This window comes from Schistocerca nitens, chromosome 12, assembly GCF_023898315.1.
Source record: "Schistocerca nitens isolate TAMUIC-IGC-003100 chromosome 12, iqSchNite1.1, whole genome shotgun sequence".
Lineage (NCBI taxonomy): Eukaryota > Metazoa > Arthropoda > Insecta > Orthoptera > Acrididae > Schistocerca > Schistocerca nitens.
Genome location: NC_064625.1, coordinates 47,732,557 through 47,757,982, shown reverse-complemented (window position 1 = coordinate 47,757,982; position 25,426 = coordinate 47,732,557).

The window sequence follows — 25,426 nt, the reverse complement described above, 5'->3', positions numbered from 1 at the left end:
TTTTTGAACACACCTTTCCTAGCTGCTGAAGGAATTCTGGAAATTTAATCGTGAATTCGATCTTTTAACTGTTGCAAACTTCTCGCGCGGTCGGAGTAAACTCTCGTCTTTGAATAACCCCGAGATAATAATCTGGTACGGTTAAGTCAGACGAGCGAGGCGCTATTCGAAGCAAGCGCGTTTGGAAATTATGCGATTATCAATCGCTTCGCGTAGAATTTGGCAAGGGCTTGTTGCATGTGCCGCACGCAGCGCCTTCTTGTTGGAACCACGTTTTCGTAACGAACAACTGGGACTTGACTGTAACAACATTTTGGATGTTCTCGGGAGCTCGGATTCTTTTCCGAGGACCGGTTGGCTTTCGATTTGATGCACTGGCAATTGTACGGACGTTTCTTACCCAATTAAATATTGTTCCGTGAGCAAGAATTGGATACCGCGACTGAATACTGAAATGCTTTTGAAAGGCACGTTGCACGCTCACGACAGATCTTCCGTAGCGAAAATAGCACTCCGCTGCGAACGCACGGTATTGCCTCGACCGATGCGACATGGTTATTGATCTATATACTGAATGAAAATTGACACTCCGCGCTACTAACAGACGAGGCACCGGCACTGTATCTTACTTTTAGCGCGCGTTATTCAAATTTGATATCGACAAAATACTGTGAAACGCCCTGTATTTGGCCACAATACGTTTCGATAGCCTTCATCTCTCTATACACGATGTAAACGATAGTTGTGTTCAGCGTAAAGCAGCGGTATAGAGGAGGTCGAGACGAACAATTTGAGATACGAGATTTGTGGTCAATCAAGTCGGGAAACAATCTCAAATTGGCCTACGAAACCACCTAAGCTACGGCCCATGGGCACTGCACGAGGATTACAGTATTCTCTCGCTCTGCGCGTGAACTATTGGTCTTAGAGAAAAAAATTAACTGCACCTTCATTGAGGGAAATTTAAAGCAGTTTAATTTTGTACGGGGATACGTTTTCGCTGCAGGCAGCGGCTTTCGAGCTATTCCAGAGAAACGTACAAAAGTGGCCTAGTGACCTTCAGACCCATCTCCACCCTGAAATGGCCATCAGATACTTAAGTTAAAGTCCTGGTATAACAAAGACGGGCCAGGTGGCTAATAATGCCCACATTAATCGTTCCATGCATTATTTTGAGTCTCAACGTTGTTAACTTCTGCGTTGAAGTCAATCCAGCGATAAGACAAGCCATGGTACAACTGTACAAAGTTGGCACAGTATGTACCTAAGAATCTATTTCATAATCTCAAGACAGGTCGACACAGAGACCCTCCCGAAAATTTGAGCAAAACTAGGCGCACAATTTTTGCTACAATGACAAGAAATACAATGAATTTTGACAGATGTCTGAACAGTAAATGACATTGTACGAATCGAAAAATAAAATATGAATCTCGTTACAAACCAGTCTCATTCACAATGAAAATAGATATGTAATTATAACAATACATATTTACATTTTAGTGGCTTATTCGTAAAATATCGTAGGTAACTTCTTCCTAGTATGTTTCCTAGCTTTAATAAAAATGTTCTTCATATCGATAATAATAATAGTCTTTCGAAAATGTGCTGGCTGACAGGATAATGTCTTACAGTTTCATGGTAAGGTTCACATTTTTTTAAATTATTTTCTCTACTTTCAAATAACATCATATTTAAAGTGTGTGTCATATACAATGACCGAAACTGTATTTTAGTGATTTTAAGAAAATGGTATGGTTTCAAAGATTCCTAACAATTACAGTGTCTACTTGAGGTATAAGGAATACAATGTACATGTTTATTTCATCATAACAGATCCAAAAGTATAGCGCTACTTACACTGCCCATATTTGGCTATGATTAGGATTGCCGTTGACGTGTTATTAGCTTTATGACTAATAAATGTGAGAAAGAATTTGTTAGCAACAAACTTTAAATAAGCGGAAAGGTCCTAGATGTTACGTCTCAACCCTCTCACCGACAAGGATTTTTAACATGTTTTGCATGAACCTCCTTCGTACTACTGCACAAAAAATTGCTACTATACATATTATTTCCCACATTCGACATCCTTTGGTCTTCATTGACAGAGCTATTACGCCACCGGCTTAGTCGACTGTTTCGTTAACATTGCTGATTCGAATTCTCTCATGAGCCTAACGGAAGGAGAAAAAAAAAGATTACTGCAAACGAAATGCAGAAACTAATTACGCTTACAATTTGATCAAAACATAGCCCTTACATCAATAGTAATTTCGTAGTAAGAAGGCCAGACAAACAAAGCGATTTTATGGTGTTAAAATTCAAACAAATTGTAAAGCAAAATTTAGATAAACATAAATTTCAAAGTTTGTAAGTGCACGACTAAGCCGGTGGCGTAAGAGTGAAGACAAAAAGAGTTGAATATGGGAAATAATTGAAACAGTCACAAATTTTCGTACAGTGGTAGTAGAGAGTGCCACGAACAGTCTCCTAAAAATCCTGACCGGTGGTCACTTTTGTACGTTTTTCTTGAGTAACTCTCAAGTTGCGGCATCTAGCGAAAACGAATCCCACTACAAAATTAAACCACACTAAATTTCCCACAAAAAGTCCAATTCATTTTTTAAATAGGATTAATTCGAGGGGCGCTCTACGAGTACTGCAATACTTTTTTTTCTGAAGTCAGATTGGTTTTATTCAGGATTCCAAACCGTAAAATGCGACCGCCTTGCGCCACCTTAGAGGGAGTGCCTGCACACCCGCGTGCTACCACTCTACTGATCAACGTCGTCGGAGCCAAACTCTTGCTGCATCAACAGTCTCCCCACCATCCACGTACTTTTTCCCGCGGAGTGCATTCTTTATTGGGCCTCGTAACGCTCAAGGAATTCCGCACAAATGGTCCTCCGTTGTCTTTATGGGCTCCTGTTAGGCGGAGAGGAACCTAGCGGGGACACATTCCTTAAGTACCCCAACTGGTGGACGAGAGTGTCAGCACCCCCAACAGACAAGTCCAGTTGCGCAGTGAGGTGTTTGATTGTGAGCCGCCGATCACCTCGACTGAGAGAGTGACCGCACGTGCCAACACTGCAGGAGTCACGGTTGTAAGCCGCCGTCCGGCACGCGGGAGATGGTGCAGATTTGCGCGATCCTGTTGCGATGGCGACAGACGCCTCGCCCAACGATTCGCCGTGCTTTTGTTCATTGCCAGGTCTCCGTAGACATTCTAAAGACGCCTACGAATACCTGCAGTGCTCTGGTATTCCATCAAAAGAAACTCAGCTCTCTGCTTCAAACGCGCCTCCATTACAGACGGCATTTTGAGGGCTGCGTATAGAGCCGCCCCCAGTCGGAAATTCGGAAACTGAAGAGGGAATATTCTGTGACGTCCCGCAACAAATTCCTCGTTTCTTCATGCGAAACTGGCCGTTAAAAAAATGTGTTGTGTTACTTATTGGATGCTCCTCGTAGTTTGTGCGAAGAGAGCGAGAGAGGAAGGAAAATCTCGCTCACCGTGCGTGCGCTGTAGCTTCCATGGTTTCTGTAGGCCAATTCGGTTTACCCGACTTGATGAACTGCAAGTGTCCTGTACCGACTTGCCCTGCATCACTGTGGTATATCGTAAGTAGTTATCGTTTACACTCTTTACAGTGTAACTGTGGCCCGACGTTCGTACTTCGTTCTAAGAACCACGTGTCTCATATCCTCGATGTGTGTATGTCTTGAATCTTCACGATTCTCTCTCTTAGATGTGGATGGATACTTAGCGATATCAGTAATCGGTGTGGTAGCTGCATCTGGAAAACCACGATGATTATTAAACTTTTCAGCTATTACTGATTACTATGTTATTCACAGTGTTCAACTGCTGCCGGCCGGAGAGGCCGTGCGGATCTAGGCGCTACAATCTGGAACCGAGCGAGTGCTACGGTCGCAGGTTCGAATCGTGCCTCAGGCATGGATGCGTGTGACGTCCTTAGGTTAGTTAGGTTTAAGAAGTTCTAAGTTCTAGGCGACTGATGACCTCAGAAGTTAAGTCGCATAGTGCTCAGAGCCATTTGAACCATTTTTTTGTTCAACTGCTGACGCTTACACTTATGAAAGCAGCAAAGTGGGAGAGGTCTTCACTCTCTCACTTATGCTCTTTCACAAAATTTGAAACCATAATCTCTCCGGTAACAGTTACGTATCGGACCACCTCTTCCATTTTTCGTAGTTTGTGTATTATGTACCAGAATGTAAATAATATGCTTCGACATACTGGCTGCAGACTTGTACATAATGTAGTACAGGTTTTCTGAATTTACTTTGCAGTTTTTGTTTTTGTGACTAGAGGTGCATCAAATATGCCAAAATACACTCCTGGAAATTGAAATAAGAACACCGTGAATTCATTGTCCCAGGAAGGGGAAACTTTATTGACACATTCCTGGGGTCAGATACATCACATGATCACACTGACAGAACCACAGGCACATAGACACAGGCAACAGAGCATGCACAATGTCGGCACTAGTACAGTGTATATCCACCTTTCGCAGCAATGCAGGCTGCTATTCTCCCATGGAGACGATCGTAGAGATGCTGGATGTAGTCCTGTGGAACGGCTTGCCATACCATTTCCACCTGGCGCCTCAGTTGGACCAGCGTTCGTGCTGGACGTGCAGACCGCGTGAGACGACGCTTCATCCAGTCCCAAACATGCTCAATGGGGGACAGATCCGGAGATCTTGCTGGCCAGGGTAGTTGACTTACACCTTCTAGAGCACGTTGGGTGGCACGGGATACATGCGGACGTGCATTGTCCTGTTGGAACAGCAAGTTCCCTTGCCGGTCTAGGAATGGTAGAACGATGGGTTCGATGACGGTTTGGATGTACCGTGCACTATTCAGTGTCCCCTCGACGATCACCAGTGGTGTACGGCCAGTGTAGGAGATCGCTCCCCACACCATGATGCCGGGTGTTGGCCCTGTGTGCCTCGGTCGTATGCAGTCCTGATTGTGGCGCTCACCTGCTCACGCATACGACCATCATTGGCACCAAGGCAGAAGCGACTCTCATCGCTGAAGACGACACGTCTCCATTCGTCCCTCCATTCACGCCTGTCGCGACACCACTGGAGGCGGGCTGCACGATGTTGGGGCGTGAGCGGAAGACGGCCTAACGGTGTGCGGGACCGTAGCCCAGCTTCATGGAGACGGTTCCGAATGGTCCTCGCCGATACCCCAGGAGCAACAGTGTCCCTAATTTGCTGGGAAGTGGCGGTGCGGTCCCCTACGGCACTGCGTAGGATCCTACGGTCTTGGCGTGCATCCGTGCGTCGCTGCGGTCCGGTCCCAGGTCGACGGGCACGTGCACCTTCCGCCGACCACTGGCGACAACATCGATGTACTGTGGAGATCTCACGCCCCACGTGTTGAGCAATTCGGCGGTACGTCCACCCGGCCTCCCGCATGCCCACTATACGCCCTCGCTCAAAGTCCGTCAACTGCACATACGGTTCACGTCCACGCTGTCGCGGCATGCTACCAGTGTTAAAGACTGCGATGGAGCTCCGTATGCCACGGCAAACTGGCTGACACTGACGGCGGCGGTGCACAAATGCTGCGCAGTTAGCGCCATTCGACGGCCAACACCGCGGTTCCTGGTGTGTCCGCTGTGCCGTGCGTGTGATCATTGCTTGTACAGCCCTCTCGCAGTGTCCGGAGCAAGTATGGTGGGTCTGACACACCGGTGTCAATGTGTTCTTTTTTCCATTTCCAGGAGTGTACATTAAGAACTACGCTAAAGGTCAGTGTGTTACCACAAATTACTTGGCATTCATAAACCGTGGCTTCGCCTTCTCACAAGCAAATTATCACCTTCCAACCTAACCTAGAACTCCCGCTATGCTACAGATCAGGGTCATCACAACCAAGAGTTAAGGGAGGCATTTACTTCACATCAAGAAGACCACGCTATAGTTCCTTGCCAAAAAACCATCAATTTCATGAAACAAGAAAATATCCTATTTCTCTTAGCCCATGCCACAATTGTCCTACATATTACGGTACTTGACGGTTATAGTTTTTGTAACGAGGTTGTCTTAGCAAAGCAAAGAACAGAAAATTTACATTTATCGGAAGAAACTGAGTATAATAATGTTCTGAAGAAATCACCTTAATTGCTTGGCAAAACCTATTTCAGCTAGTGTAAAGTAATAAGCTATTTGAAAATTACATTTAAAAAATTAACTTCATCGAGTCACCTTTATTTTATGTGTTTTAAACGCCTAAATTTTGTGACGTGCTTTAATTCGTGATCTGAACTGAAAATAGGTTATAAATTCCATAAAAACGACGCTGGAGGACAACGAAATATGCTGATTTTTCTATTTAAAATTACTGTATTGATCAGGAGTAGCAATTTGATTAGTTCTAGAAACACTGGTCGTATAACTGAAAAATGTTCCACATATCAGTAGCCCTTTCCAAAACTATTTTTTTTGTTGATTCCTCCCATTCTGAGCTAACGACAGAAGGCTAAATTTCAGTATAGGCAAGTTCTTCCAACGTCACACCTTAGTGAAGGATTCTGCCAAAAACCCGTGAAAGTTCTCGTCCTACATAAAATTACTCAGCGGGTCGAAGTCTTCTAGTGAGTCACTCGTCGAACAGCCTGGTTCAGCAATAGGAGACACCAAAAGGAAAGCTGGAGTTTTAAATTTCACATTTTAAAAAATAACTAATGAAGAATGTAATGGGGGTGCGTTTTCTAGAACTGAGAACAACTGTGTAAGTTGAAATGACAAGTTTGATGTCGCAAATTTTAGCACAAAAATTACAGATTTTATACAGTTTTCAACTCGACGAGATAAAAACAGCGCAATGGTTAACGCATCTCGCCAATATAAAAAAGTGAAATAATCCTATATACAACACTATTAAATATTAACTCTCTGAAAGAACATTAACCCTAAGCACAGTAATATGAAAGTTTAATTGGAAGTTTCTTTACAGAAATGCTCCTACACATACGTTATGATTGGTCAGTACTACGAAAATCGTCCTATTCCGGTTCAAAGTTCGGTACTATTTAGGATGACAACCAAATCTACGGTGAATAGTTAGTTATGCGACAAATTTGAGTGCAATATTACCCAAGACCGCTCGAGTTTACATTGGACGCAAGCTGGTGAACCAAAACAGTTTACGCCTCTGCACGCGGTATTTACCTTCAGCTGTGACGAGCTAACTGCAAGGTCGCTCTCTCCCACTGAAATTCCTACAAAACTAATCAGGCCTTTGCTAAACTTTCCAGCGGAAACTTTCCCTTTGTTTCTCGCTATGTGAGAAGATATGCACTCAGCCCTAGTCTTAGTATGTGGCGATACACACGCACATGGTTGGAGCAGTGTACATATTATAGTGCCCTCTCAGTTCTCGCAAGAACAGTTAACTAATCTGGCTGGTTCGTTTCTCCACAGTTGGAGCTAAACGTTGCTACAGCTAATCTCTAGCTGGATTGCAGCCGCTGTGAATGCAGTGTCCACACAATTTTTTTCTTTGCGTCATGCAGAGCGTTGAGCACTCCGTTCTGCACTTGACGCCAGTTCAGAGAAGAGACCCCCCACGAAAATTTCTCTCTTGTCCTCCTCATGGCAGAACTTCCTCCTCCACTTGGGTTCATTCGTTCTTCACGTCACGGCCTTTTTCGACCAACAGGAGTGTTCCTCTTATTTTGTGGAAACTCTCTCTACCAATCGCAATGTCCTTTCTATCAAACTGTGTCGAAACTTCAGTATTTTTCTCCTTTCTAGTGCGTTTCCGACAATCGGACTTTTTGTGCCCATTCTAGACCTGTAAAGAACATTGACCTTTCCCTGTGTCGCACTCGCTGGACCCGTGATCGAAATGCGTTACTAGTTTTTGTTCGTATCCCGTTGGAATTCCGGAACGCAGCTTTCTAAAGATTTTGTAGTAGGGGTCAGTGAACTGAAGTGAAAGGAAGACAAGGATTTCTGGTCAGATGAGTATCGGGTAATATCAACAGCAGCAGAAAATGGTATAACAGGTGTAGGATTCGTTATGAATAGGAAGGTAGGGCAGAGGGTGTGTTACTGTGAACAGTTCAGTGACCGGGTTGTTCTAATCAGAATCGACAGCAGACCAACACCGACAACGATAGTTCAGGTATACATGCCGACGTCGCAAGCTGAAGATGAACAGATAGAGAAAGTGTATGAGGATATTGAAAGGGTAATGCAGTATGTAAAGGGGGACGAAAATCTAATAGTCATGGGCGACTGGAATGCAGTGGTAGGGGAAGGAGTAGAAGAAAAGGTTACAGGAGAATATGGGCTTGGGACAAGGAATGAAAGAGGAGAAAGACTAATAGAGTTCTGTAACAAGTTTCAGCTAGTAATAGCGAATACCCTGTTCAAGAATCACAAGAGGAGGAGGTATACTTGGAAAAGGCCGGGAGATACGGGAAGATTTCAATTAGATTACATCATGGTCAGACAGAGATTCTGAAATCAGATACTGGACTGTAAGGCGTACCCAGGAGCAGATAAAGACTCAGATCACAATATAGTAGTGATGAAGAGTAGGCTGAAGTGCAAGACATTACTCAGGAAGAATCAATACGCATAGAAGTGGGATACGGAAGTACTAAGGAATGTCGAGATACGTTTGAAGTTCTCTAACGCTATAGATACACCAATAAGGAATAGCGTAGTAGGCAGTAGAGTTGAAGAGGAATGGACATCTCTAAAAAGGGCCATCACAGAAGTTGGGAAGGAAAACACAGGTACAAAGAAGGTAGCTGCGAAGAAACCATGGGTAACAGAAGAAATACTTCAGTTGATTGATGAAAGGAGGAAGTAAAAACATGTTCCGGGAAAATCAGGAATACAGAAATACAAGTCGCTGAGGAATGAAATAAATAGGAAGTGCAGGGAAGCTAAGACGAAATGGCTGCAGGAAAAATGTGAAGACATCGAAAAAGATATGATTGTCGGAAGTACAGACTCAGCATACAGGAAAGTCAAAACAACCTTTGGTGACATTAAAAGCAACGGTGGTAACATTAAGAGTGCAGCGGGAATTCCACCGTTAAATGCAGAGGAGAGAGCAGATAGGTGGAAAGAATACATTGAAAGCCTCTATGAGGGTGAAGATTTGTCTAATGTGATAGAAGAAGAAACAGGAGTCGATTTAGAAGAGATAGGGGATCCAGTATTAGAATCGGAATTTAAAAGAGCTTTGGAGGACTTACGGTCAAATAAGGCAGAAGGGATAGATAACATTCCATCAGAACTTGGGGGAAGTGGCAACAAAACGACTATTCACGTTGGTGTGTAGTATATGAGAGTCTGGCGACATACCATCTGACTTTCGGAAAAGCATCATCCACACAATTCCGAAGACGGCAAGAGCTGACAAGTGCGAGAATTATCGCACAATCAGCTTAACAGCTCATGCATCGAAGCTGCTTACAAGAATAATATACAGAAGAATTGAAAAGAAAATTGAGAATGCGCTAGGTGACGATCAGTTTGGCTTTAGGAAAAGTAAAGGGACGAGAGAGGCAATTTTGACGTTACGGCTAATAATGGAAGCAAGGCTAAAGAAAAATCAAGACACTTTCATAGGATTTGTCGACCTGGAAAAAGCGTTTGACGATATAAAATGGTGCAAGCTGTTCGAGATCCTGAAAAAAGTAGGAGTAAGATATAGGGAGAGACGGGTCATATACAATATGTACAACAACCAAGAGGGAATAATAAGAGTGGACGATCAAGAACGAAGTGCTCGTATTAAGAAGGGTGTAAGACAAGGCTGTAGCCTTTCGCCTCTACTCTTCAATCTGTACATCGAGGAAGCAATGATGGAAATAAAAGAAAGGTTCAGGAGTGGAATAAAAATACAGGGAGAAAGGATATCAATGATACGATTCGCTGATGACATTGCTATCCTGAGTGAAAGTTAAGAAGAATTAAATGATCTGCTGAACGAAATGAACAGTCTAATGAGTACACAGTATGGTTTGAGAGTAAATCGGAGAAAGACGAAGGTAATGAGAAGTAGTAGAAATGAGAACAGTGAGAAACAACATCAGGATTGATGGTCACGAAGTCAATGAAGTTAAGGAATTCTGCTACCTAGGCAGTAAAATAACCAATGACGGACGGAGCAAGGAGGACATCAAAAGCAGACTCGCTATGGCCAAAAAGACGTTTCTGGCCAAGAGAAGTCTACTAATATCAAATACCAGCCTTAATTTGAGGAAGAAGTTTCTGGAGCACAGCATTGCATGGTAGTGAAACATGGACTGTGGGAAAACCGGAACAGAAGAGAATCAAAGCATTTGAGATGTGGTGCTATAGACAAATGTTGAAAATTAGGTGGACTGATAAGGTAAGGAATGAGGAGGTTCTATGCAGAATCGGAGAGGAAAGGAATATGTGGAAAACACTGATAAGGAGAAGGGACAGGATGATAGGACATCTGCTAAGACATGAGAGAATGACCTCCATGGTACTAGAGGGAGCTGTAGAGGAAGACAGTGATTGGAATACGTCAAGCAAATAATTGAGGACGTAGGTTGCAAGTGCTACTCTGAGATGAAGAGGTTAGCACATGAAAGGAATTCGTGGCGGGCCGCATCAAACCAGTGAGTAGACTGATGACCAAAAAAAACAAAAAAAATATTTTGCTCTGTCCCTTGCATAGATGTGCCACTACACGTGGACCTCCCTCCTGATTCCCCTGGTCGGGGTCACTGACCTTCCTCGTGCCACCCCTTTAAGTGGCTTCCATCGTAACCCCTGCAGCGCACCGTCGCTACGTCGTCGTCCGCCTGGCTTTTCAAACTAAAAGCGACTCGTGTACCTGTTCCACCTTATGCTCAAATACATGTATTGTATAGGAATGGTGTATCAATTACTGTCGATTGACTGTCATCCCTTTTTGCATTACATACTGATAGGCAAATGTTCTCATAACCGCCGAATTACGCTACGGGTCATATTCACCTTCTCGTTGCGATGTATAAAGCTCTCATGTAAGGTGTGAATCTTACCATTTATTCTGCCACCTTACGAGAAGAATTGTACAGACGTATCATCGAACAGACTCCCATGGAGGGCATAAAAATAGGCATCCCTGGCGTTGAGGAGCAGCTAAAACAGTTGAAATGTACGTAACAATGTCCAGACAGAATCCCATTGCATCGATTAATTTCTGTTAATATGCACCTTTAGGCAGCTAACTGCTAAAGCCGACCACATGACAATTACATCCAAAATTGAATTACAAGTTACGAATAAGGTTGACACAAATTTCTTTACTTGCTTTGAACACTATGGATACACAGTGCAGAGAGATTCTATTCACAGAAAATTTTTCCCAGTTGTGTCGTATATAACAATATTTTCGAAATTTTACCTTTAAGATGTGAACCGTGATTTATTTTCAAAGAATATTCTTAAGAATTTATTTGCTAGCGATTCATCAAGAACATTAACACATTTAATCACACTATGTTAGCATGGAAGTAGTTGCCAGGGAGTAACTGATGAAATCATAACCAAATTCCTTTTAACAAATGGGGATTTTATTCACTTTATAGTGCCTAAAAGCATTTTTTAAAAGAAACAGATTTAAAACTACAATCAGAAAGCATCATCTAAATATCAAAGTTACAATTTATTCAGAGGCAGAAAGAAACAAGTTTTGGCTGTATGAGCTTTCGGGCAGAGAACCTTGCCGCTCCTTTTTGACACGGCAGTAGTTACGACCCCTCACAATAGCCTCTGAAAGACTACACTGGTGCAAATCTGCAACACACCAGATAACTTTCAACTAAGATTTTTAACAATTTACACAAGCACGCGAACTATGCACCCCCCGTAGGAGGGATGGTATTGGTACAAAACACTAACAATTAAAACATTAACCTTGCCACCGAAGGTGCAACTTGATTTTAACTTCTAAGAAAAATCTTACAGTGGAAGGGAGGCAACTTTTTATACTAAAATGATCATTTATATAAAAGCCCATGAAATGCAAAAGGTTGGCCAAACAATAGTTAAGATGCGCTACAGTACACGGATACTGCCTCTCAAGATCATAGGCAATAATATCAAAGTTTCCAAAGATCAAAACATATTTCAGGTATTAGGTGGTTACACTCCAAGCAATAAATTCGTTAACACACCAAATCCGACAAACATGACAGAGGCAGCTGCTAACGTAGGGTAGATTGATAGGGAGATTACCGAACAACCCGACCGCAGGTTACTCTAACCCGCCCCTGCTCCACAAAGGGAAAAACGGACCACCCAATTTATGAACAACCACCTTCCCGCGGGTGGGTAAACGGAGAAGAATGGTGGGACGACCCCAAAGCAAACCGGCTGGTGACCTCACCAAGAAAACAAGTAGTATTTAACAAGTAAATCAAACAGTCTGGCGTGAGGTCGGTCGCTTGACGGCGCGTTCGGCGCGGCGCTGCCCGTTGCTGGCGCGCCGTAAGGCACGGAGGCTCGCCCTAGGGCGTATCGCTTCTAGTCGGGCGTATCGCTTCTAGTCGGGCGTATCGCTTCTAGTCGGGCGTATCGCTTCTAGTCGGGCGTATCGCTTCTAGTCGGGCGTATCGCTTCTAGTCGGGCGTATCGCTTCTAGTCGGGCGTGCCGCGGCCGTCCTCACAGGGGAAGTGATGCGTCTCTCATAGCCTCACCTTCCCAAGTGGCTCTTTCCGCCTTCCCGTGGTGCCAGACGTTAAGCTCGGCATTTTACATAACGACAAAAGAAGCTGCGACCCAACCCGATGCGAAAGCGAAGGGTGCGTGGCATAGGGGGAGCTGTGTCGAGGGACCGAACACCAGTCCCTTTCTGTTCGCAGGGCACAGACCAGCCGGTGGTCTGCATGCCGGCGTCCTCGTTTGTCGGCGTGGGATCGCGGCGCGATTCGGCAAGGGTGCTTCGCCTCTGGGTAACCGGGGCATGTTCTGCCAAACCCAGGAGGTGGTGACATCGCCTGGGCCAGGTTAGATGGGTCCAGACCGCCGAACGACTAGGTGACCGGCCCACCACCTGAGTAGGGGTGGGTCCTTGGCCGAGAGGTGGAAGCTCGGGCTAGTAAGCGGCGAAGGGCGAGAGGTGCATCCGCCTCTCCAGAGTGCGGGGTGCAGTTGCCGAGGAGCGTCGGGTGAAATCGACGATGACGGAGCCACCGAAGGGGACCAGTGAGCTGGCAACGGCGCGCTGAACCCTGCAGGTCCAGAATGCCCTTGGCCTTGGGGCGAGGCCGGTGGGTAAGCTGCCTTCCTGTCCCCCCCCCCCCTCCCCCCATGTCAGAGGAGCCGGTCCGGGGTAAGAGACGGGCTCCCATCTTTTTTCACTCGTTATCTAAACATGGCTGCAATAGAGACGAGTGAATCGAGTGCGCTCAATCGAGCATCTACGATGCTTGATCCCTCTCCTCAGGACGAGATGGGACTGGCAGAAGACGAAACCGTAGCTCAAAGACACGCACGAGTTACGCTGCTCCTGGAGCAGAGCATTAAAAATGGAAAGATAAGTCAGGCGGCACTGTCCATTATCAAGAAGGAGCTCGAAGGCCGCGTGGAGGAATTAGTAAATGAAAGATTAAGAAGGCAACCTACGAAGATCTGGGCTGGAGTGGTTACGCAAGCGCCACCCAAGCCACAAACCACAAAAGAAACGATCGCCAAGATGACCAAGCGGTCAGACACGGCGATCTTCCTCAGAACTCTACCTGGCCAAGAAACGAGTGTGAAAAAAATACGACAGCTGCTGACCAAAACTATCGATCCGGCAAAAGATAAAATTAGAATAAATAAAGTCAAACCTAGTAGGAGCTCGGTCATCGTGGAGGTGGCCACTGAGGAAGACAAAGAAAAACTATTAAATAACCCTAAGCTGAACTCGGTGGTCAAGTGTGAACCACCGAGAAAAAGGAACCCTTTGGTCATTTTATACGATGTACCTACAACAATGACAAACGAAGAACTGTACCAAACCATTAAGGACCAGAACTTTGACCAGATGAATAACAACGATTTCAAAGACTCTTTCAAGGTGAGATTTAAAACGGGGCCTCGGGATCGTGATGTCGTACACCACGTTGCTGAGGTCACAGCACAAATGTGGGAGCAGATAATAACAATGGGCAGACTATATGTTGGCTTCCATGCCATAAATGTTAGAGACTATCTCGTGGTACCTCGCTGCCACAACTGTGGGGACTTGGACCACATTCTGAGTCATTGCACCAGGGGGTCGGCGTGCTCCATGGCGGCGAAGATGGTCACACCCGGAAAGACAGCAAAGCTGCAAGTGTATGCATACCCTGCAAGAGACGCGGGAAGAAAAGCTGCGGAACCTCAGGACGCAATTACCCAACGTACCGCACGCTGGAGCAGAGACTGATTTACAAAACGGACTATGGCTGAGTGCGTCAAACAATACAGGATGCCAAAGCGAAAATCCCCAAGCAAAAGGAGGAGGGATGCCATCAGGGCAAATAGGTTTAAAGAATACTTAAAGTCTCTCTCGAGAGACCCGAAAGCTGAGACAGCTGACAAAAGTGTCCAAACATATCCGCCGAAGATCGATAAAAGTATCCAGACGGAATTCACCCTGTGGCCACAACTCCCTCCTCCCTCAGCCGGGGAGCGAAGCCGATTAAACACCAGCAACGGCAAGGGCATCCTGTGTCTGAGGTCCTTAAAGATGGAAGTAATCATAAAGAACAAAGGCCCGTACAAGAAAGCACCATAACGAACTCACAAGACACCCCGGTAGTGAGGCTACCGCCAGTAGACCCGGTTCGGATAAACCCAAATTCAGAATTCACGATGCAACTGGCAAGGTTGGAGCAGCCGGCTACCCTGACCACTGCCTTATATTACATTAGATTAGATTAGATTAATACTAGTTCCATGGATCATGAATACGATATTTCGTAATGATGTGGAACGAGTCGAATTTTCCAATACATGACATAATTAGGTTAATTTAACAACATACTTAAGTTAATATAACAACTTTACTTTTTTGTGTTTTTTGTTTTTCTTTATTTTTTATTTTTATTTTTTTATTTTTTTAACATTTTTTCTTTTTTTTCCTTAATTTATATCTAAAAATTCCTCTATGGAGTAGAAGGAGTTGTCATTCAGAAATTCTTTTGATTTCTTCTTAAATACTTGTTGGTTATCTGTCAGACTTTTGATACTATTTGGTAAGTGACCAAAGACTTTAGTGCCAGTATAATTCACCCCTTTCTGTGCCAAAGTTAGATTTAATCTTGAATAGTGAAGATCATCCTTTCTCCTAGTATTGTAGTTATGCACACTGCTATTACTTTTGAATTGGGTTTGGTTGTTAATAACAAATTTCATAAGAGAGTATATATACTGAGAAGCTACTGTGAATATCCCTAGATCCTTAAATAAATGTCTGCAGGATGATCTTGGGTGGAATCCAGCTATTATTCTGATTACACGCTTTTGTGCAATAAATACTTTATTCCTCAGTGATGAATTACCCCAAAATATGATGCCATATGAAAGCAATGAGTGAAAATAGGCGTAGTAAGCTAATTTACTAAGATGTTTATCACCAAAATTTGCAATGACCCTTATTGCATAAGTAGCTGAACTCAAACGTTTCAGCAGATCAATGTGTTTCTTCCAATTTAATCTCTCATCAATGGACACACCTAAAAATTTGGAATATTCTACCTTAGCTATATGCTTCTGATTAAGGTCTATATTTATTAATGGCGTCATACCATTCACTGTACGGAATTGTATGTACTGTGTCTTATCAAAATTCAGTGAGAGTCCATTTACAAGGAACCACTTAGTAATTTTCTGAAAGACAGTATTGACAATTTCATCAGTTAATTCTTGTTTGTCAGGTGTGATTACTATACTTGTATCATCAGCAAAGAGAACTAACTTTGCTTCTTCATGAATATAGAATGGCAAGTCATTAATATATAATAAGAACATCAAAGGACCCAAGACTGACCCTTGTGGAACCCCATTCTTGATAGTTCCCCAGTTTGAGGAATGTGCTGATCTTTGCATGTTACGAGAACTACTTATTTCAACTTTCTGCACTCTTCCAGTTAGGTACGAATTAAACCATTTGTGCACTGTCCCACTCATGCCACAATACTTGAGCTTGTCTAGCAGAATTACAACATGTGGTTCGCATGGGACACGAAAACGGCAGAAAAGTCACCTTCTCGGTAATGGAGGCTGTAGACAGGATACAGCTAAAGTCAGTGAATCTCCCCACCGACTTCGGAGCCCTGCGAGACTTACTAAAGAAAGCATTCGAGAGACGAGGCGAAAAATTTGACCTAGATGACATTTACGAACAGTCTGTCTTGGCTAATGGACGCATTACGTTTGACTGGAGTAAGACATGGGCAGATGACCACATACATACTTACTTTCCTTAAATGACAAAAATTGCCATTGGCCAACTCAACACACATAACAGTCGACTTGTAATGCAGGAGCTGCGCAAGGAAGTGGAGGAAAGGAGGCTGGATGTGCTCTGTCTACAAGAGCCGTACTCCCAAGCTGGAAAAATAGCATTTGTATCCGCGACCTGGCAGGTCATCATCCAATGAGAAAATCCAAAAGCGACGTTAATAATCACAAATAAAGCCCTGAAAGTAACGAGACTATCGGAATATACTAACAGTTACTGTAATATCGTGGAGCTGTTCGCCCGGCAGAGCAATTATACTAGTCAATATGTACTTATCAACGCAACTTATATCAACGCAAAATCCCCTTTGTGGTACAGCGGCACAAGGGACACAAACGGAGAGAAAGTCAAAGAATTCATCATGGCCTCGCAACTAGTAGTGGCTAACAAGCCTGGCAACCCTCTAACCTATGCTGGGGGAGGAGGACCAGGCACAAACATCGACGTAACTTTAGCCACTCCCAACGCAATCAACATAATACGACGGTGGAAAGTCGAAGAAAACGCCACCACCAGCGACCACAACTTAATTACATTCATCATAGGAGATAGAGTGTCCCGCCGGGCCATGGGGTGGGAAACGCAATTCAACTACAAAAGGGCTGATTGGGAACGTCTAGCGAGGGAGTGCGTCATTCCTGCCTTGCCAGAAGGTGACGCAGACCTGGACATAGACATAAATGACAGGGCAGAGGAACTGATAAGTGCAATAACTAGCGCGGTGAAAGCTGCCGTACCGACCAGGAGGAAGGCCATGGCAGCCTCTCCATCACCATGGTCGCCTGAATTCGAGGATATGCGCCGGTCTGTCAGAAGGTTGAGAAGATACTACCAGCGCAGTGTCGTCTGGCCAGAACGGCAAAGATGGCTGCTGCAATATCGGGAGGCTAAACTCCGATTTGAGAAGGAACTCCAAGCTGTCAGAACACAAAGCTGGGAAAACTTCGTCCAGAGCCAATTGACATTGGACCCCTGGGGCACACTGTGGTGTCACCGCCAGACACCACACTTGCTAGGTGGTAGCCTTTAAATCGGCCGCGGTCCATTAGTATCCGTCGGACCCGCGTGTCGCCACTGTCAGTAATTGCAGACCGAGCGCCACCACACGGCAGGTCTAGAGAGACGTCCTGGCACTCGCCCCAGTTGTACAGCCGAATTTGCTAGCGATGCTACACTGACGAAGACTCTCTCATTTGCCGAGAAGATAGTTAGCATGCCTTCAGCTAAGTCAATTGCTACGACCTAGCAAGGCGCCGTATTCAATTGATATTTATTATATGAAGCGTGTATCATCAAGAGCGATGTTCTACAATTATGGATTAAAGTTAAGTATTCCAGAAGCTACGTACTTTTCTTTATAGCATTCATTACGTATCCTGTTTCAGACCTCACGCCAGCCTGCCTGAGTTTAAGCGCGTGCCTTTCGGCTTCCTCTCATTGTGTCTAGGCTGTCTTGTCTAGACACAACACACACCATATAAACTAGTAAGAGAGAAGATCCGCTCTCCATTGGAATTATCAACAGTCAGGCACGGGGACAGGATGACGGAATCCTGGTAGGAGACTGCCGAGGTCCTCCTCCGGTCCCTGCTGCCTGATGATAGCGCGGATGGGGAATCCGAACAACAACAACTACTACTACTAAGACTTGATAGCCTCAATGAATACAACAACAATACGGCAGTCTACCCTTTCTCAGAGGAAGCGGTGGCTGCCCACATAAAGTCACTTAAAAGGGGTAAAGCTCCCGGGCCAGACGGCATTGTAGCCGAGGTGGTGCTGTTTCTAGCTCCCCAGCTAACTGCACCACTCACTTGTACAATGAGTGTCTTAGGCAACGAAAATTTCCAAGGGTGTGGAAGACAGCGAACGTAGTTATTATTCGAAAAGGTCCAGATAAAGTCCCAACAAACACAAAATTCTACAGACCAATCTGCTTGCTTAACATACTAGGGAAAATACTAGAAAAACTACTATCTGACAGACTGGCCGCACACCGAGTGCTGTGTGGGATGAGTGACAGGCAGATCGGCTCCAGGCCTGGGCGATCGGCATCTGATGCAGTCGCCCTGGCGGCTGAGGTCTGTGGCTCTACCCCGCACAAGTACGTGGTGGGCATCATGGTTGACATCAGTGGCGCCTTCGACAACCTGTGGTGGCCTTCACTCTTCTCCTGCTTGCACGAGAAGGAGTATCCAGGGCCGCTTTATGGCTGTCTGAGGAGCTATTGCGAGGAGCGGGAGGTCTGGCTATCATCCCCTAGCGGGAGAATTGGAAAATCAATAACAAATGGCTGTCCCCAGGGTTCTGTGTTAGGGCCCCTGTTTTGGGACATCCACATGGAGCCTTTACTAGACACCTTACAACAAAGCGATAGAGGTGATAGCTTATGCAGATGACATCCTCCTATTGGTCGGCGGCCGTAGCCGCGAAGACATAGAACCCAAAATAGAATGTTCCCTAAACAAACTACAGCTATGGTGCTAAAACACTAAAATGACGATATCACGAAGCAAGTCTACGAACTTGCTATTAAAGGGACAATTAATCCGAAACCCGACTGTACGAATCGAGCGCTCGCCGGTCCTTCGGCGACGTGACACACGATACCTGGGCATCATCATTGATGAGAAGTGGAACTTCGGGAAAACATTGAAACCGTAACTCAGAAAGCCCTCCAAACATTGAACAATCTCATATCCATCGGACATAAAAGATTTCATCTCTCCCCCTCATCTCATAAAACTCTACCACAATAGCATATTAACATCAATAGTAGATTACGGCTCGGGCGTCTGGGCACACAGGCTCACGAGGGTTGTGCCCGCCATGACAGTGAGAAGGGTTCAAATGAACATGATACTTAGATCTGTGGGGGCTTATAGAACATAGAACATTGGTCATAATGGGGCTCTGCCACCTGGACATCAAAATCAGAGAGCAGGCCGCGTGGTTCTGGGTTAAGAAGGGAAATGCAACGAAAATAGACGAGATGTTAGGCACTGGGGCTAGGGACAGGGGTGAGATTCGGCAAAAGGGGGAACAACTATGGCAAGAACTATGGGAGACGGACGAAACAGGGCGTAGGACATATGAACTCATTCCAAACATTAGGGAACGATTAAAAATGAAATACTTTGAACCCACCAGAGGACTAATCCATTTTCTCACTGGACATGGGCCTTACCCGACATACTTATGTCGGTTCGGGAAAAGGGCCACACCCGCGCATGAATGTGGTGAATCGGAGGGCACTACCGATCATGTGATTTACGAGTGCCCCCTCTTCAATGATGTGGCTTCCATACTACGTGACCAACTACCTGACCATGACACATACCACCTCATAAGACAACGAGACACTTTTCAGACTCTAAACAAACTAGCAGACGAGGTATCACGAAAAGTGCTAAAGGAATACATGAGGGAAATAAATTAACTACAATAGAAGTAGAGAAATTCTAATACCAAACACGCGCCCTACTCCTATACCGCCTGCGCGTGGATAGGCCGACCTTAATAGTCTGGAATCCACAACGTGCGGGACTAGGCGAAGTGGGGAATAACATCACGGACTAGACGATGCACCGGAATTGACTTAGGTTAGAACTAGTTAGTAGAAATTAGATTAGGAAATCAGTTATTAGGAACCTGCAGCGAATAACATCCTGGCCTGCCCAGTGTCAGGGGCACGCCCATCGGGATTAGCTCGATGGGCAAGGCAATAAAATAGGCTTATATATATATATATATATATATATATATATATATATATATATATATATATATATATTTCTGACACATTTGTGACGCTGAAGGCAGTAGAGTTAGATAAGATCTTAGGAATTAAATACTAATACGATTAACAATAGCTGCCCACTGTAATTAGAGTATAGCTGTAGCTCACAATCCACTACATTGTAATTGGCTGCAAATTGTATCTAACGAACTTAGAAAGTAAGACCCACTAATCATATAAGGAAGTGGGTTATGTTGTATAATTATTATTGATGGTTAATAAAGAATTTAAAAAAAAATCAAACAACATATCACCAATCACTTAACTTCTAATAAAATGCGATTTCTCGAGAAGACCTGGCGCAGCACCCCCAAATCGCTCCCTGAACCGTCCGCTGCCAGCCGCTTAATGGACGCAGGAGGGCGCTCCGATCTCCCGTCTCACGGCGTCGCAGCTCGCACCGGCCAGACTGATGTCGCGTGTTGACTCCTGTTGCTCTCGTGTCGGCCGGGAAGTCACTACCCCTCGCTATACGCCGCGGCCCACTGGACTCACGTGGCGACCTCACACGCGCCGACGCTCAAGGCGGACAAGTCATCTTGTGTCTCAGTGCGCGACCGACCAACCGAGCGATGCAAACGCCAATGACCGTTGCCTGAGCAAACTCGAGCAGACTGGCGGCCTAACGCGCAGACTCAGATGCAGGAACTAAGCGCCGACCGGGCGACCACTCGCTGAGTTCTCTTACTGGCGGAGTGGAAAGACTCTCACTTTGCCGACTTTAAAGGTTGATCCGAACGACAGGCAGACACTAACTGCGTAACAAATGCGGACGAGAGAGAGACTAGCAAGCTGGGGACGAGAGACTAACCCAGACTAACCGACTGGCGGGTTCATAGCGCCCCTTAAATGCACGTGAACAGGCAACCTTTCCCCTTTCCCACCAGAGGGAGACACCGAAGCTGCGATTGCCACAGCGGCGACTGCTTCACACTACGCGCTGAGGCGCGCTCTTCAAAACAGCAAATTTTTACCACGGCTCAAGCTGTTTTTAAGTGAGGTATATGTTTGACACAGCGGGCTGCGCATACATTTTCGCCATGGCGACACTCAGTGAGAGAACAACATTTCAATCGTTAATACACTGAAATGCCAAAGAAATTGGTATAGGCATGCATATTCAAATACAGAGATACAGGGTGTTTCAAAAATGACCGCTATATTTGAAACGGCAATAAAAACTAAACGAGCAGCGATAGAAATACACCGTTTGTTGCAATATGCTTGGGACAACAGTACATTTTCAAGCAGACAAACTTTCGAAATTACAGTAGTTACAATTTTCGACAACAGATGGCGCTGCGGTCTGGGAAACTCTATAGTACGCTATTTTCCACATATCCACCATGCGTAGCAATAATATGGCGTAGTCTCTGAATGAAATTACCCGAAACCTTTGACAACGTGTCTGGCGGAATGGCTTCACATGCAGATGAGATGTACTGCTTCAGCTGTTCAATTGTTTCTGGATTCTGGCGGTACACCTGGTCTTTCAAGTGTCCCCACAGAAAGAAGTCACAGGGGTTCATGTCTGGCGAATAGGGAGGCCAATCCACGCCGCCTCCTGTATGTTTCGGATAGCCCAAAGCAATCACACGATCATCGAAATATTCATTCAGGAAATTAAAGACGTCGGCCGTGCGATGTGGCCCGGCACCATCTTGCATAAACCACGAGGTGTTCGCGGTGTCGTCTAAGGCAGTTTGTACCGCCACAAATTCACGAAGAATGTCCAGATAGCGTGATGCAGTAATCGTTTCGGATCTGAAAAATGGGCCAATGATTCCTTTGGAAGAAATGGCGGCCCAGACCAGTACTTTTTGAGGATGCAGGGACGATGGGACTGCAACATGGGGCTTCTCGGTTCCCCATATGCGCCAGTTCTGTTTATTGACGAAGCCGTCCAGGTAAAAATAAGCTTCGTCAGTAAACAAAATGCTGCCCACATGCATATCGCCGTCATCAATCCTGTGCACTATATCGTTAGCGAATGTCTCTCGTGCAGCAATGGTAGCGGCGCTGAGGGGTTGCCGCGTTTGAATTTTGTATGGATAGAGTGTAAACTCTGGCGCATGAGACGATACGTGGACGTTGGCGTCATTTGGACCGCAGCTGCAACACGGCGAACGGAAACCCGAGGCCGCTCTTGGATCACCTGCTGCACTAGCTGCGCGTTGCCCTCTGTGGTTGCCGTACGAGGTCGCCGCACGTTCATCCGTCACGTTCCCAGTCCGTTGAAATGTTTCGAACAGATCCTTTATTCTATCGCTTTTCGGTCCTTTGGTTACATTAAACCTCCGTTGAAAACTTCGTCGTGTTGCAACAACACTGTGTTCTAGGCGGTGGAATTCCAACACCAGAAAAATCCTCTGTTCTAAGGAATAAACCATGTTGTCTACAGCACACTTGCACGTTGTGAACAGCACACGCTTACAGCAGAAAGACGACGTACAGAATGGCGCACCCACAGACTGCGTTGTCTTCTACATCGTTCACATCACTTGCAGCGCCATCTGTTGTTGAAAATTGTAACTACTGTAATTTCGAAAGTTTGTCCGCCTGAAAATGTACTGTTGTCCCAAGCATATTGCAACTAAAGGTGTATTTCTATCGCTGCTCGTTTAGTTTCTATTGCCGTTTCAAATATACCGGTCATTTTTGAAACACCCTGTATGTAAACAAACAGAATACAGTGCTACAGTCGGCATTGCCTATATAAGACAACAAGCCTCTGGCGCATGAGTTAGATTGGTTACTGCTGCTACAATGGCAGATTATCAAGATTTAAGTGAGTCTGAACGTGGTCTTAAGGTCATCGCACGAGCGATGGGACAGCATCTCCGCGGTAGCGATAAAGCGGGAATTTTCCCGTATGATCATTTAGCGAGTGTACCGTGAACGTCAGTAACCCGGTAAAACATCAAATCTCAGACATCGCTGTCGCCAGAAAAAGATCCTGCAAAAATGGGACCAACGACGACTGAAGAGAAGTGCAACCCTTCCTCAAATTACTGCATACGAGGTGCATTCAAGTTCTAAGGCCTCCGATGTTTTTTCTCCGGACTGGAAAGAGAGAGAAACATGCGCATTGCTTTAAAATGAGGCCGCGTTCATTGTCAATACGTTCCAGAGATGGCAGCACCGTACGGCAGATGGAATTTGACCGCCAGCGGCTAGAATGAGAACTGTTTTAAATACTTAAAATGGCGATGTTTTCCTTACTTCAACAGCGTGCAATCATTCGTTTTCTGAATTTGCGTGGTGTGAAACCAATTGAAATTCATCGACAGCTGAAGGAGACATGTGGTGATGGAGTTATGGATGTGTCGAAAGTGCATTCGTGGGTGCGACAGTTTAATGAAGGCAGAACATCGTGTGACAACAAACCGAAACAACTTCGGGCTCGCACAAGCCGGTCTGACGACATGATCGAGAAAGTGGAGAGAATTGTTTTGGGGGATCGACGAATTACTGTTGAACAGATCGCCTCCAGAGTTGGCATTTCTGTGGGTTCTGTGCACACAATCCCGCATGACGACCTGAAAATGCGAAAAGTATCATCCAGGTGGGTGCCACGAATGCTGACGGACGACCACACGGCTGCCCGTGTGGCATGTTGCCAAGCAATGTTGACGCGCAACGACAGCATGAATGGGACTTTCTTTTCGTCGGTTGTGACAATGGATGAGACGTGGATGCCATTTTTCAATCCAGAAACAAAGCGCCAGTCAGCTCAATGGAAGCACACAGATTCACCGCTACCAAAAAAATTTCGGGTAACCGCCAGTGCTGAAAAAATGATGGTGTCCATGTTCTGGGACAGCGAGGGCGTAATCCTTGCCCATTGCGTTCCAAAGGGCACTACGGTAACAGGTGCATACTACGAAAATGTTTTGAAGAACAAATTCCTTCCTGCACTGCAACAAAAACGTCCGGGAAGGGCTGCGCGTGTGCTGTTTCACCAAGACAACGCACCCGCACATCGAGCTAACGTTACGTAACAGTTTCTTCGTGATAACAACTTCGAAGTGATTCCTCACGCTCCCCACTCACCTGACCTGGCTCCTAGTGACTTTTGGCTTTTTCCAACAATGAAAGACACTCTCCGTGGCCGCACATTCACCAGCCGTGCTGCTATTGCCTCAGCGATTTTCCAGTGGTCAAAACAGACTCCTAAAGAAGCCTTCGCCGCTGCCATGGAATCATGGCGTCAGCGTTGTGAAAAATGTGTACGTCTGCAGGGCGATTACGTCGAGAAGTAACGCCAGTTTCATCGATTTAGAGTGAGTAGTTAATCAGAAAAAAAATCGGAGGCCTTAGAACTTGAATGCACCTCGTATTTCAATGCTGGGCCATCAACAAGTTTCAGCGTGCAAACCACTCAACGAAATATCATCGATACGGGCTTTCGGAGCCGAAGGTCCACTCTTGTACCCTTCATGACTGCACGACACAAAGCTTTACGCCTCAACTGGGCCCGTCAACACCGACTGTTGATCACTGGGAACGTGATGCCTGGTCGGACGAGTCCTCTTTCAAATTGTATCGAGTGGATGGACGTGTACGGGTATGGAGACAACCTCATGAATGCATGGACGCTGCATGTCAGCAGGGGAATGTTCAAGCTGCTGGAGGGTCTGTAACGGTGCGGGGCGTGATACGTCTAGATACGACTCTGACGGATGACACGTACGTAAACATCCTGTCTGATCACCTTCATCCATTCATGTCTATTGTGCATTCCGACGGACTTGGGCAATTCCAGCAGGACGATGCGACACCCACACGTCATGAATTGCTACAGAGTGGCTCCAGAAACACAAAAAAAAAAAAAAAAATTGGTTCAAATGGCTCTGAGCACTATGAGACTCAACTGCTGTGGTCATCAGTCCCCTAGAACTTAGAACTACTTAAACCTAACTAACCTAAGGACAGCACACAACACCCAGCCATCACGAGGCAGAGAAAATCCCTGACCCCGCCGGGAATCGAACCCGGGAACCCGGGCGTGGGAAGCGAGAACGCTACCGCACGACCACGAGATACGGGCTCCAGAAACACACTTCTGAGTTTAAACACTTCCGCTGGCCACCAAACTCTCCAGA